This window comes from Oncorhynchus kisutch, unplaced genomic scaffold, assembly GCF_002021735.2.
Source record: "Oncorhynchus kisutch isolate 150728-3 unplaced genomic scaffold, Okis_V2 scaffold4018, whole genome shotgun sequence".
Classification (NCBI taxonomy): domain Eukaryota; kingdom Metazoa; phylum Chordata; class Actinopteri; order Salmoniformes; family Salmonidae; genus Oncorhynchus; species Oncorhynchus kisutch.
Genome location: NW_022265963.1, coordinates 151,917 through 166,137, shown reverse-complemented (window position 1 = coordinate 166,137; position 14,221 = coordinate 151,917). Strand labels below are relative to the sequence as shown.

Here is a 14,221-nt window from a genome sequence, read left to right as displayed (position 1 = left end):
TATTAGCTGTGTGGTGTGCTTACAGTTAGATCTGCTCCGCTAGCATTAGCCTTGTTTGTTCTGTAGCAATATACCTTTTGAGATGATCCAAACAGTCAAGCCCCGCTACGCAATCTTGCCTTGTACTGTTGTCTTCCTATCAGGGAAGCACCACTTGTGCGTTTCATTTGGATTGACTCTTGCTGAGTGGCTTACTTACTGACGTCAGAGTTTCTTATTGTTGACGGCAGCAACAAAACCCAAGCCTTAGATTTGAACCTGAAACGCAGTTATCGTTTTCTGTTAATACTGCAACCAATGTTAGTGGTACATATCATCTCTGTGCTGGTTTTCAATGGCGTCAATATGCTTTGACTGCATTGGCCTGTCCTCCCATAACCAGGTCCCTAGAAGTCTATGCTGATAGGTTGGGGTTGATCATTAGCCCAGACTGGACTGGAAATGAGTAACCTTGGGGTTTACCCCTCTGAACCAACAGACCCCGGATCATGGGAGACTCAGTCACCCCGGATTGGCCCTGACCCTGACCCTACACGGCTTTGCATGTGTTATTGACCTGTGCACGCCAAGCTGCTATACAGATAAAGCCCTGTGTCGTGTGTGTGTGTGTGTGTGTGTGTGTGTGTGTGTGTGTGTGTGTGTGTGTGTGTGTGTGTGTGTGTGTGTGTGTGTGTGTGTGTGTGTGTGTGTGTGTGTGTGTGTGTGTGTGAAACCAAACAAACACGCAACTGTGTAAACCGGCAGCATGCTTCACAACCCACCCAACCTCACACAGCACACTCTCCAACCCCTCTGCCTCCCTCTACACCAACCATCCACCATTCCCTTTGTCTCTGCGCCACAGTCAATATATCTGACTAAACTTGATGAACTGTTGTGCGCCGCAAAGTTAATTTCTTTCAGAGTGCACGGTAGCCATGGCGACCACCTTATTAGTGCGCTGAAGCCATCTGCTCTAAACATTAACCGGAGAGCGGCGGAGTGGACAAAAGCTGCACTGGCAGGGAGTACATGTGCTTTACTCATTGATCCTACTCAGAGTGGATCGATAGAAAGCCACATTTGTGGTTGTTGCTGCTATGGTAGTGTTCGGCCATTTTGATTTTCTGTTTTCTCAAAACCAGACTTCTTTTAGTTTCTTTGTTCTGGCTTGCTGGAGCTTGGAGCTGCATGTCCAAAATACTGAGATATACTACATTTCAACATACTGAGATATACTACATTTCAACAGCTCTTTTCTCCCAGTGTTGCTGTGGAACTCCATATTTAGACGGTGGTTTAGTATTACCTTGCTGACTGTATGCTGCCTTGCACTGTAGCACTGTTGGTGCCGCTTTTGTGAGCAATCGCTGTTAATGATTTGAATAAAAATGGAATTGAATACCTGGGGCTGTGCTTTGGCAAAGTGGGTGGGGTTATATCCTTCCTGTTTGGCCCTGTCCGGGGGTGTCCTCGGATGGGGCCACAGTGTCTCCTGACCCCTCCTGTCTCAGCCTCCAGTATTTATGCTGCAGTAGTTTATGTGTCGGGGGGCTGGGGTCAGTTTGTTATATCTGGAGTACTTCTCCTGTCCTATTCGGTGTCCTGTGTGAATCTAAGTGTGCGTTCTCTAATTCTCTCCTTCTCTCTTTCTTTCTCTCTCTCGGAGGACCTGAGCCCTAGGACCATGCCCCAGGACTACCTGACATGATGACTCCTTGCTGTCCCCAGTCCACCTGGCCATCCTGCTGTTCCAGTTTCAACTGACCTGAGCCCTAGGACCATGCCCCAGGACTACCTGACATGATGACTCCTTGCTGTCCCCAGTCCACCTGGCCATGCTGCTGCTCCAGTTTCAACTTCCACCTGACTGTGCTGCTGCTCCAGTTTCAACTGTTCTGCCTTATTATTATTCGACCATGCTGGTCATTTATGAACATTTGAACATCTTGGCCATGTTCTGTCATAATCTCCACCCGGCACAGCCAGAAGAGGACTGGCCACCCCACATAGCCTGGTTCCTCTCTAGGTTTCTTCCTAGGTTTTGGCCTTTCTAGGGAGTTTTTCCTAGCCACCGTGCTTCTACACCTGCATTGCTTGCTGTTTGGGGTTTTAGGCTGGGTTTCTGTACAGCACTTTGAGATATCAGCTGATGTACGAAGGGCTATATAAATACATTTGATTTGATTTGATTTGATTTATATGATTGGTCTGTTACACTTGACTGAAAGCATCTTTACCCACTGACCCAAGACTCATCTATCATGAAGCGAAAAACGTATGTCATTTTCAGGCCAACTTATGAGGGATCCCAATGTTTCTATTCTGCAAGCCCCCAGACCTGGCAGTATACTTAGCTCACCTCACTGGGACATTTATTTAGCAAATGCTTTGTTTCTGTTTGAACCATCCAAATCCAACCCAGGGTGCCTTTAAACAGGAAGGGGAGGAGCCTTTAAACAGGAAGGGGATGTGCCTTTAAACAGGAAGGGGAAGTGAACAGTAAACAGGGTGCAGGGAAACATATGAAAAGGAAATCATAACGTTAGACACACATGGCAGTAGAGGAATCCAAAACCCAAAACGCCTTCTCAACAGATCTTATCATTAAATAGAATAGGGCTGATCTGTATGAACGACACATGAGAACTAGGGGCCTATCTAAAATATGTAGTAGTTGCACACAAAACAACAACAACAAATAGGCCAGTCATTTTACATCTCTTCTCATGGTAACATTTAACATTAAGTTGCTCTTGTGTAGTAATAACAATGTGTTACACAATACTTTCGTAATATCATTTAAATTATAGGCATTATGTTAGGTTACATCCAAAGCATGAATGCAGTGCGGGCCTCTGGACCTAAGTGAACAAGAAATATTAGTGATGTTCTCCACTGTTTGAGCTCAGCTGGCAAAATATTGATATCCTTCCACCGCATTGGTTTCCAAGCAGCCTGACCTAAACGACTGTTGCTATGGTCCTCTTTTCCCTCCACTCAACTGACATGAGGCACGTGACTCCCTCTCCTTATATGAAAGCAGCAGGATCACAAATCACTCTGAGTGAGGGATGCATTCTACGAATTAAGGTTCCCAGAGAAGAACATTGAGGCACCACGAATCAAGTGGCAGATGAATTAATTTTTCCTACCGTGCCATTTCTCTTACACCCATATATCGTTTTTTTTATGTCGCTCTCATTCATTTAAATGACTCAAAGAGCTATATGAATCATTAATCATGTTGCACTACTATCAGGCCGTTTAGTAGGTTACTGTGCATAGCTGTACATATAGACTGTTGTTCCTTTCACTGTGAATGCCTTCCCTGGCCTGTAGGCCTATAGTCAAACACATCTGGAAGACTAACCAAAGGACTGTGGTGTGGTGTAGATAAGGGTTGATTATTCAATCAGTAGAGCAGGGGAGGACACAACAATTCCCTCCACCAAGGGAATCAAAAAACAAAGATGGCCGCCACTGCTAAAACCTCCAAAACCTGCTGAACCAGACTTTTTCCGCAATGTAAATACGCACGTCTGCATGAAAAACAAACAGCCTTGACATTGAGAGGGGGAAGGGATTGAAAGGAGAAGCACCAGCTGCCGCACCGGTCACATTCCACTGAGGAAACCTCATATCTGAGGCTGGGCTAGGCTGTTCGCTATGAGCCTTCAGAAGAAGTTAGTGATGTCATTCAATGCAAAGTATGGCCTTGGGTAAGGTTTATGCTCTTGAATGACATTCAGAACCAGCTGTCTTTGTGTGCTCCATGCTGCTCCCTGTGTAGACAACAGGGGGAGGGAGAAGCCACTTTACCTGACAGCCATTTTTAGTAGGGCGTGTGAAATGCCAGGGACCTCACGATATGATATTATCACAATACTTAGGTGCCGATACTATATGTATTGCGATTCTCACGATTCTATATGCATTGCGACTTCGATACTGAGATTTGATGTTTGAAACATATTGCTCAGTATACTCTGCTGCAGAAAGACAATAGAGAGCAAATTAGTTTTTAATCAGTCAGGGAAATAAAAGTGCTAAAAAAACGTTTGGTAACTTTTTAAAAAGAAGATGGAGAACAAAGCTATAGGAGGTAAAATACCAGCGTTGGAGCGCAGGTACAGCCGACTACCTCTAGCTAACTCTATGTACAGTCGCATTTGATTTATTTTTTAAACCGATTCTTGGAGTCAAATATAATAATAATAATAATATTCAGTACATTTTAGATGAAGGCAAACAGTCTCAGAAGAAGCAGTTGTTTATATGTGGTCCCTGTGTGGATTCCTCAGTCATGGGGGGAGGATTGGGTTCTTCTTCAGATCATGCGACTCACTAATGAAGGCATTAGTTATGGAGATACATTTTCAGATCTTAACCTTTAAAAAAAAAATCATAGATCCGGATGCAGATTGTGCAGCTCGGTGCTTTGACAGTAAAATGCTTTCATCCTTCTCCATTGGCCTTAAAAGGAACACTTTGATTATCCAATTACACCCCTACATTCTGGGTTCAGATCTCTAGATATCTGATTCTCCCTTGTGTCCTTAAGTCAACTTTTTGAGTTAATTGATTGACCTCCTTCACACTTTGGATGGGTTTTGACCCATAACCCTTAGCTTCTCACCCTAACTCTGCTGGTTTGTGTGTGTGTGTGTGTGTGTGTGTGTGAGTGTGTACTGCTGCTCTCCACACACTCACACCCGCATGTTATAAACCACAGCTATAGTCAACCATACTGTATCAGACAGCTAGCAGTCAACCATACTGTATCAGACAGCTAGTAGTCAACCATACTGTATCAGACAGCTAGCAGTCAACCATACTGTATCAGACAGCTAGCAGTCAACCATACTGTATCAGACAGCTAGTAGTCAACCATACTGTATCAGACAGCTAGCAGTCAACCATACTGTATCAGACAGCTAGTAGTCAACCATACTGTATCAGATAGCTAGCAGTCAACCATACTGTATCAGACAGCTATCAGTCAACCATACTGTATCAGACAGCTAGCAGTCAACCATACTGTATCAGACAGCTAGTAGTCAACCATACTGTATCAGACAGCTAGCAGTCAACCATACTGTATCAGACAGCTAGCAGTCAACCATACTGTATCAGACAGCTAGTAGTCAACCATACTGTATCAGACAGCTAGCAGTCAACCATACTGTATCAGACAGCTTGTAGTCAACCATACTGTATCAGACAGCTATCAGTCAACCATACTGTATCAGACAGCTAGTAGTCAACCATACTGTATCAGACAGCTAGTAGTCAACCATACTGTATCAGACAGCTAGCAGTCAACCATACTGTATAAGACAGCTAGCAGTCAACCATACTGCATCAGACAGCTAGTAGTCAACCATACTGTATCAGACAGCTAGCAGTCAACCATACTGTATCAGACAGCTAATAGTCAACCATACTGTATCAGACAGCTAGTAGTCAATCATACTGTATCAGACAGCTAGCAGTCAACCATACTGTATCAGACAGCTAGCAGTCAACCATACTGTATCAGACAGCTAATAGTCAACCATACTGTATCAGACAGCTAGTAGTCAATCATACTGTATCAGACAGCTAGCAGTCAACCATACTGTATCAGACAGCTAGCAGTCAACCATACTGTATCAGACAGCTAGCAGTCAACCATACTGTATCAGACAGCTAGTAGTCAACCATACTGTATCAGACAGCTAGCAGTCAACCATACTGTATCAGACAGCTAGTAGTCAACCATACTGTATCAGACAGCTAGTAGTCAACCATACTGTATCAGACAGCTTGCAGTCAACCATACTGTATCAGACAGCTAGCAGTCAACCATACTGTATCAGACAGCTAGCAGTCAACCATACTGTATCAGACAGCTAGCAGTCAACCATACTGTATCAGACAGCTATAGTCAACCATACTGTATCAGACAGCTAGCAGTCAACCATACTGTATCAGACAGCTAGTAGTCAACCATACTGTATCAGACAGCTAGCAGTCAACCATACTGTATCAGACAGCTAGCAGTCAACCATACTGTATCAGACAGCTAGTAGTCAACCATACTGTATCAGACAGCTAGCAGTCAACCATACTGTATCAGACAGCTAGCAGTCAACCATACTGTATCAGACAGCTAGCAGTCAACCATACTGTATCAGACAGCTAGTAGTCAACCATACTGTATCAGACAGCTAGCAGTCAACCATACTGTATCAGACAGCTAGTAGTCAACCATACTGTATCAGACAGCTAGCAGTCAACCATACGGTATCAGACAGCTAGTAGTCAACCATACTGTATCAGACAGCTAATAGTCAACCATACTGTATCAGACAGCTAGCAGTCAACCATACTGTATCAGACAGCTAGCAGTCAACCATACTGTATCAGACAGCTAGTAGTCAACCATACTGTATCAGACAGCTAATACTCAACCATACTGTATCAGACAGCTAGCAGTCAACCATACTGTATCAGACAGCTAGCAGTCAACCATGCTCTATCACCACCACAACACACCTGCCGAGTTACACTGGATCAATCTTACACACACACACACACACACACACACACACACACACACACACACACACACACACACACACACACACACACACACACACACACACACACACACACACACACACACACACACACACACACACATTAATTCATGAGAACTACAGTCTAAAATCTGGTCTTTGATGAAAACAAATTCCCCTGGCGCTGTTTTATATCTGTATTGGATTTAGACACTATGGTGTAGTGTTCAGTTGTTTTATCTAACCCTGAACTCTCTGAACTTTGCCAACCCGACCTAGTCAGAACTCTACCCAGCTTGGCTATATTTGGAGTTGGAAGGCAATGCTAGGGCAACTCCACTCACTCAGTCACGTGGTGGTTTTGACTTACTCTACATTCTTTACAAAGGGAAAATGAACTGGTTTGCCATTTGCACAGCAGGTAACAGTAAATATCCCCCAGATTTTAGAAAACCACATTTGCCAATGAATTGGCACCTCTTCAAATAGTCTGCCTCATCAAAAGGCAACATAGAGGAAACCAACACGAAAGATTCTCGGAAGGTGAGATATTAAAGTGAAACTAATCTAAACGCCTTCAGAAGTGTGTGTTTGATACTCCAATATTCCGCTTTTTGGGGTTTCATTTCTGCCATGACTTCAGCCACAGTAAACTTCTTTCCTTTATTCATCTGAGAAAGGCTCAACCAGTAAAAGTTACAACCAGTGAGTAATTACAAGAAAAGCACCTAGTCATTCCATGCGCTGGGCTAACTGAATACCCGTTTCTCATAACCTTTGTTTTGATCTTTGGACTGAATATTGCAACACGGTATGAAAACAGATAGCATGCTTCTAGTTCAATTACTAGCTTGGAGCCAGCCGTACTGGTGTGTAGGCTTATTTAGGCGTTCACGTGCTCTGGAGTCTTTGCTGTCAGCGTGGCGGGAGCTCAGAGAGACGCTGACGCTGTCTTTAGCGTTGCCATGTTCTGCTTTCCAGACACTACCTTGGCCAGCGTCAATCTTCGTCTCTCGCTCACTGGCTTCACCTCTCCGCCTCCCCCCCCTTACTTTCGCTTGTGGTGGTGTCGGGGGCCGATGGCAGCGTGCAAATATCTTAGGAGCAGAGAGGAGCGGCCGAGTGGCGGGAACGGGGAAGAGATGCTGCTCGCTTTCGGAGCTGTGACGTAACGAGGTCTACTCTGGAATGCCTGGGTGGTGTTTGTAAACAGTGGCGGCCATGTGCTCACACTCACGTGGAGACCGGAAAGGGAGTCCTGTCCTAGTTGTGCCCTCACCGGCAGGTCTACTCACCCCTGAGGTAAACCCCAACCGGCTGACATCGATACACACTTCAAGGGCCAAAAGAACTCTCACTCTGGTCGGCCCGTGCCACTTAGTCTCAACGAGACAGCCGTATCACTCCAAACCGTAGCCATAATTAAAACACAGACAGACGAATGGAAGGGCCAAGGCCTCTTCGGGAGAAAGAGAGAGAGAGAGTTACAACACTGTATATAGATATGAGTGTAATGTTTACTGTACATTTTTATTGTTTATTTCACTTTTGTTTATTATCTAGTTCACTTGCTCTGTCAATGTTAACATATGTTTCCCATGCCAATAAAGCCCTTAAATGAGAGAGATAGAGCGAGAGAGAGAAGTGTTCTGTAGTGGGTAGAGTTGCTTAATCGCAGGAAGAAGATAATTGTGTAATTCTAGCGATGAGTAACAACCAGGGCAGGGCCAAAAAGAAAAACTGTGGTTTCTATACCAACAGTCAAATGCCAAACGAGGAGAGAAATGCTAGGTGATCTTTTGGGAAATGAAACTCTTTCATAATATTGTTTAGAAACACACACCATAGAAGCTGAAAAGCTAGAAGTGACTCATTTGAACACAACCTAAATGCCTTGTGATGAGACAATCTAGAGATTATAATGTAAATCATAAAGTAGACTATCTGGACAACATGCACATTGAAAGTAAAGGCCATGCACATTGAATGACATAAAGAAATTGCATCCAATACACTCATGTAATAAGGCAGTAATAACCGATTGCAAGTTTTACCACGATTCTTCAACTATTGAGGCTGGGAGCAGCAGAGAGCTAAATCAATATCTCCAGAGGTCAATATGAGACACAGTATGTCGCCATTTTGTCTGAGGAGGAGGAACGTGATCAACAGAGCCAGGTTGGTAGCTACACAGAGGCAATGCATGTCTCTTAACCTGTTCCACTGTGTCATCTCTGTAGCAGGGTTACCGTGGCCTTTGGGGTCGAAATGTGATGCGTGGCCTGCGGTTGGAGGTCAGAGGTAAAAACCCTGCCCATTGTGAAAGGACAGCATTGTTGCAGAAACCATGGAGAATGAAACCACTGGACATTCTTACCCCCAAAGCTTGATATTGTCTTTTCTCCCTTAGATAACACAAAGAGGAAGAAGCAAGAGGAGTAGTCCAACCATACCCAGCTTTATCAGTGGGTGTGGATTGATGAGAACAGACATGTCCATTCTTGTGATTGATCTTTCTGACTGGACTGCCCCCCCCCCTCCTCTAGCCACCATGTGTTGACATTCTCCCTACTAGGATCTGTGGCTCAGATATGGTGCCTTTTTCCAATACTGATATAACAACACATGTGGTGCTAATGAAAACAACACAAAGGGAAAATGGAGGTTGTGTGTTCAAGACAATATCTTGGCTTGCCAAGTGACTCCTGTCTTGTGTAAAGGCCTCCTTCTGTGCTAAAATTACACAATCTAGTCCTTGCTTTGGGCACAATATTTTACCCATAAATGAAGTATCAACTCTGACTTTTTTGTCTCGCTTTATATCTGTACTTATGATAGAACACTATTATCTCTTGATAGAAGTTGAGAAACAAACTGTTGTATAGCAATCTTGCTGTCTGATACCATCTAATGTATCCAATTAAAAAGAAATGTCTTCCTCGACTAACATCCTGCAGTATCAATGATGTAAGCAGTGCAATGTGCATTGCATTCAGTCTACTTACTGAGAAATGCAGTCAACAACTCAAGGAAGACACACTTAACTCAAAGACAAAGTCCATGCATCCTCCAATATTGGCTTGCAGCTGTTTGATCCACTACAAAATAAAGCTAGTCTTCTCCTTTAGCTTAGGATAAGCATACAGCTCCAATATGAATCAAGTAGAATTATTTTCACTCAAGGCCTATTTCTCTACATTATCTTATCTGGGGCAAATGAGCCTCAAATGACACAATTAATTTCAAAACATAAAAAAACAGTATGCTACCTAATCCAGCCAAAACAAACTTCACGAGGACTACGGAGGACTACGGTGCACTCCCCTAGTTACGTTACGAGATAGGTTGCCGCTGCGCAGTCACTGACCATGCTTACCCAATCAAAACAGAGCCGGAGCCACGCTGCCATTGTTGCATCCAAAGCTTTTGATTCCTTCTTCAAAATATATATCAACTGTAAATATTTAAATATTGCTCTCTGTTCTCTGATATCACGGAGGAACATTTTAGTTTGTCGATAGTTCTGTGGTAAAGATATATATATGTTTTAAATCCTCTGTTTACTTTATATGGTGGAGTTGACTAAAATGCAGATGAAGATAATCAACAGTTCAAATAGCTAGATTAGCTTTGACGGTTGTCCTCGAGGCCTGTTTGACAAGCAACTGACATTTTTGCTGAACACAACTGCAGTTCCCTCCAATATGTTTCACCCCGTTAGGCTAGCTTTAGCCTAGTACATTTACCCGGGCATTCCAAGCTTATCACAGGTGATATTAGTTTGTAGCACTTGGCTGAGATTCCGTCATTGTTCTAGCATTAGTAAATGTTAGCCTCTGCACCGTGCACCTCCCCTTGGCTGTGGTGTTTATTTACAACAGCTCATTAGTAGCCACTTGTTGTGCTGTGCTCCCCCTGGGCAGGCATGCCTTACTTTGCATTTCACACAAACTACTACTGCTAGCTGCTATTGTGGGATGACCCCCGATTGAAAGTGCTTGCAGGGCCAGCGCAATACACAAGCCAGAATACACAAATAAGGGCAAAAGATAGCAGGCCTTTATCTGTGTAATATTCTAGTAGCTCATTATGATGCTAATCCTAAATGTGGCCTGTTAGCAAATTCAGCAAAGATAACAGAAAAACAACACGCTCCATTAGCAACTCATTTGTTCAAGGGAAGAGAGGTGTTGGACTAATGAAACCAGTCATCTTGGTTAGTGTAGCTTGGATGTGTGTAGGAATCCCTGTTATTCGTTAGTACTGTATCTGACAGCTAGCATAGCATAGCTATGTATTGATTGTCTAGCTAGCTAATGCTGATGTGCCTTGGTTTGTTTTATTTTCAATTCAAGTAAATGTATGTCAAATAAATACATTACAAAATATGGCAAATTGTGACAAAAACAAATGTCAACAATATCGAATCATATCTGTTCATCAGTAAAATATAAATGCAAATTGAGATCGAGTAAATGCTAGAAACACCTCCATTACTGCCTTTGTTTTGACAATAATCTGTTTATTAAAGGTGCTGTCTGCTGCCTTCTTGCATGGCAGCGCATGTGGTTTGCCCAGACACATTATCTCAGACTCTCACAAAAGGCAACATATATCATTTTATGTGTTAAATGATTAATATGTAAACAGTAGGAAAACTGTTTGCATAATGCAAAGCTAACATGTCCTAAAATGTTATATTATAGTTGTTGTTCAATTGCTGGATTCTTAACATTTTCATGGTGACTTCATGGTGTAACAGAACTGAGTCAACTTCTGGGAGACATATTTGTTGGGGTCTAGTTGGGGCAAAAATCTATTTCAACCTTCGGAAAAGACCTGCTTCCAGGATTCCAATTCTTGTGTCGTTCAGCTAATGGTGTGATCGGATTGAGTTTCAATATCCTTTCAAGCTTCTGACCTCATCATCCCTCTGCTATCCACCACAATTCTCTTCTCTCTCTCTTCCACTCCTTGGACTGTGCTGGCCTGCCTTTGTGTCTGCTTGTCATTCACCGGTGAATGCAATGAAAGCTGATTCACAGGATGCACAAAGCCAGAAGCTAGCTACACTCTCCCCCGCTCCCAGCTCTCTTTCCCAGGCACTACAGTCTTAGTGATGGACTGGAGGCATAGTGCTGTTCTAAATTAGACCCAATCCATCTTTTTTAGCTTGAACATAGCAGAAAATAATCAACACAAGAACATAACCGTGAGACCACAAAGAAAGAACGGACAGAAACTGACTGCATGAATGATTTCTGGTTAAAGAGTCCTTCTCTATGATAGATTTGCAGAAGAAAATTTGATTATATTTTCCCTGGAAAACAAAGCACTCAAATAAAACATCAAAATAAGGACAATTACCATTTTAGAGATGGGATATATTTTTCAACTGGGAGCTAGCTACGTCTCTGTTGCACTGAACATCAGAGGGATTTGCCTTGTTCATAATGCCTCAAGAAAAGTACTGAACAAGGTCTCCATTTTCTACACTAGACACATTCCTAAGGCTACTTGAGCGTCCACTGACCAACATCAGAGGCAAAAAAACTGAGATCTCTCTATTTCAACTAGCAAAAAAGAAAAAAAGAAAATTGTCAGCCATGTTGGAAGGAGAAGCTTTAGCTAATATCCCCCACCTTATTAATTTAGCTAGCTCATGGTTTTGCTGAGGGAACATTAGCATGCCTTGTACTAAGCCACAGAGCCACCGAAAAGACCGACAAAAGGTCAAAAGGAGAAGGACAACGAGTGCCAAAAACAAACGGAGCTGAGTCTTACCTCTTTTTACGTCCCTCCACTGTGTAGAAATTCCAACAAACCGTCTGGATCTCCTCTTTAACAAATCCTAAAGGGCCGCCATCTTGCTTCCTTCTGTTCTTCTATGAAACGGACTATCCTCCAACATCAATATTCATGGGGCCAGTCTCTGACGTCGACGTCGACTCTTATCATCAGGAGGAGAAGCCCGGTCGGTCGGTGGTGTGTCCCTGTTGGCCACTCTGAGTGCCACACATATGTAACTGGCAGAGAAGCAGCCAGCCAGTACGCCGTGTAGACAAGTTGTGTGTGTGTGTGTGTGTGTGTGTGTGTGTGTGTGTGTGTGTGTGTGTGTGTGTGTGTGTGTGTGTGTGTGTGTGTGTGTGTGTGTGTGTGTGTGTGTGTGTGTGTGTATGTGTGTGTGTGTGTATGTTCAGTGTGTATGTGTGTGTGTGTCAGTGGTAGAGTCTTGCCTTGCCTTGCCTTGCTGGCAAAGCTCAAGTAATGAGAAAACCTCTCTCCTGGTGAGTCCCTCCACCACACAAAGGGCCTGGTCTTTCTTTCCCCCTTTTTTTCCCTTCTTCTCCTTCAGTCGCACACAATAGTGCACACTATGACTACGGCTGGCACCAAGCACCGGACTGGATCTGCACAGTGACAGGACATGGGTTCCGCTTCGCCGTCCAATCCCTTTCAACTGACTCTACAAGCTTTCTGAGCTTATCTGTCTGTCTGAGAAACAGAGGATTGGAGAGTAGGAGGGTGGTGCACTCCCCCCTTCCTTTAGTCAGACAGGAAGAGTGTGTGTGTTTGCGTGTGTGTGTGTGTGTGTGTGTGTGTGTGTGTGTGTGTGTGTGTGTGTGTGTGTGTGTGTGTGTGTGTGTGTGTGTGTGTGTGTGTCTCAAGGAAACTCATGTCAAGCTCTAGGGGGATTTTTCTCCCACCCCTCTCTGTCTTGACTTCCTGGTTCTTCTTTCGGTTTCATCAGTTTTTCTCAAGCTGTCATAGGTTGCAGGAGTTCCCCTATTGCCTCGTGGCTTCTTTACGACTCCTTGGAGACTTGCTTCTTCCACTGTCTCTCAAGACAGTTAGCTTCGTCTTCAGAGTACGCGAGTCGAGCCCTGCCCTCATTTCCAATGCTTCTTCTGGGTTTTGTTTTGGCATGCCTTGGCTGTAATGCAGGCTCATTTTTGGAGCAGGCGTAAGACAACACTAACCTTTGAAAGGATTCATACAGACAGCAGCATCTTTTTCTTTATGTGTCTGCCAAGAGCCCCACCTCCTGTTGACATTGGCCACGTGGGCTAGTAGCGAGGGAGAGGGAGAGGGCGGGAGAGGGAGAGGGCGGGAGAGGGAGAGGGCGGGAGAGGGAGACGGAGGGAGAGGGAGACAGCGGGAGAGGGAGAGGGAGGCAGAGGGAGATGGAGGGAGAGAGAGACAGCGGGAGAGGGAGAGGGAGACAGCGAGAGAGGGAGAGGGAGGGAGAGGGAGACGGCGGGAGAGGGAGACGGCGGGAGAGGGAGACGGCGGGAGAGGGAGACAGCGGGAGAGGGAGACGGGGGGAGAGGGAGACGGAGGGAGAGGGAGACAGCAGGAGAGGGAGACAGCGGGAGAGGGAGACGGAGGGAGAGGGAGACAGCGGGAGAGGGAGACGGCGGGAGAGGGAGAGGGAGGGAGACAGTGGGAGAGGGAGAGAGTGGGAGAGGGAGAGGGAGGGAGAGGGAGACAGAGGGAGAGGGAGACAGAGGGAGAGGGAGAGGGAGAGGGAGGGAGAGGGAGACAGTGGGAGAGGGAGAGAGTGGGAGAGGGAGAGGGAGGGAGAGGGAGACAGAGGGAGAGGGAGACAGCGGGAGAGGGAGACGGCGGGAGAGGGAGACGGCGGGAGAGGGAGACGGCGGGAGAGGGAGACGGAGGGA

At 44.8% G+C, this 14,221-nt stretch overlaps 1 protein-coding gene across 1 annotated transcript in view; it reads right to left on the bottom strand.

Annotated features, from left to right (window-relative positions):
* The window catches only part of LOC116373087 (methylcytosine dioxygenase TET2), a 62,576-nt gene extending 49,919 nt beyond the window's left edge, over positions 1–12,657 (bottom strand). Inside the window, exon 1 of the mRNA XM_031821823.1 lies at positions 12,327–12,657. The gene's annotated coding sequence lies outside the window, so the exon portion shown is untranslated. The remainder of the gene's footprint in view (positions 1–12,326) is intronic.
* Between the last annotated feature and the right edge of the window lie 1,564 nt (positions 12,658–14,221).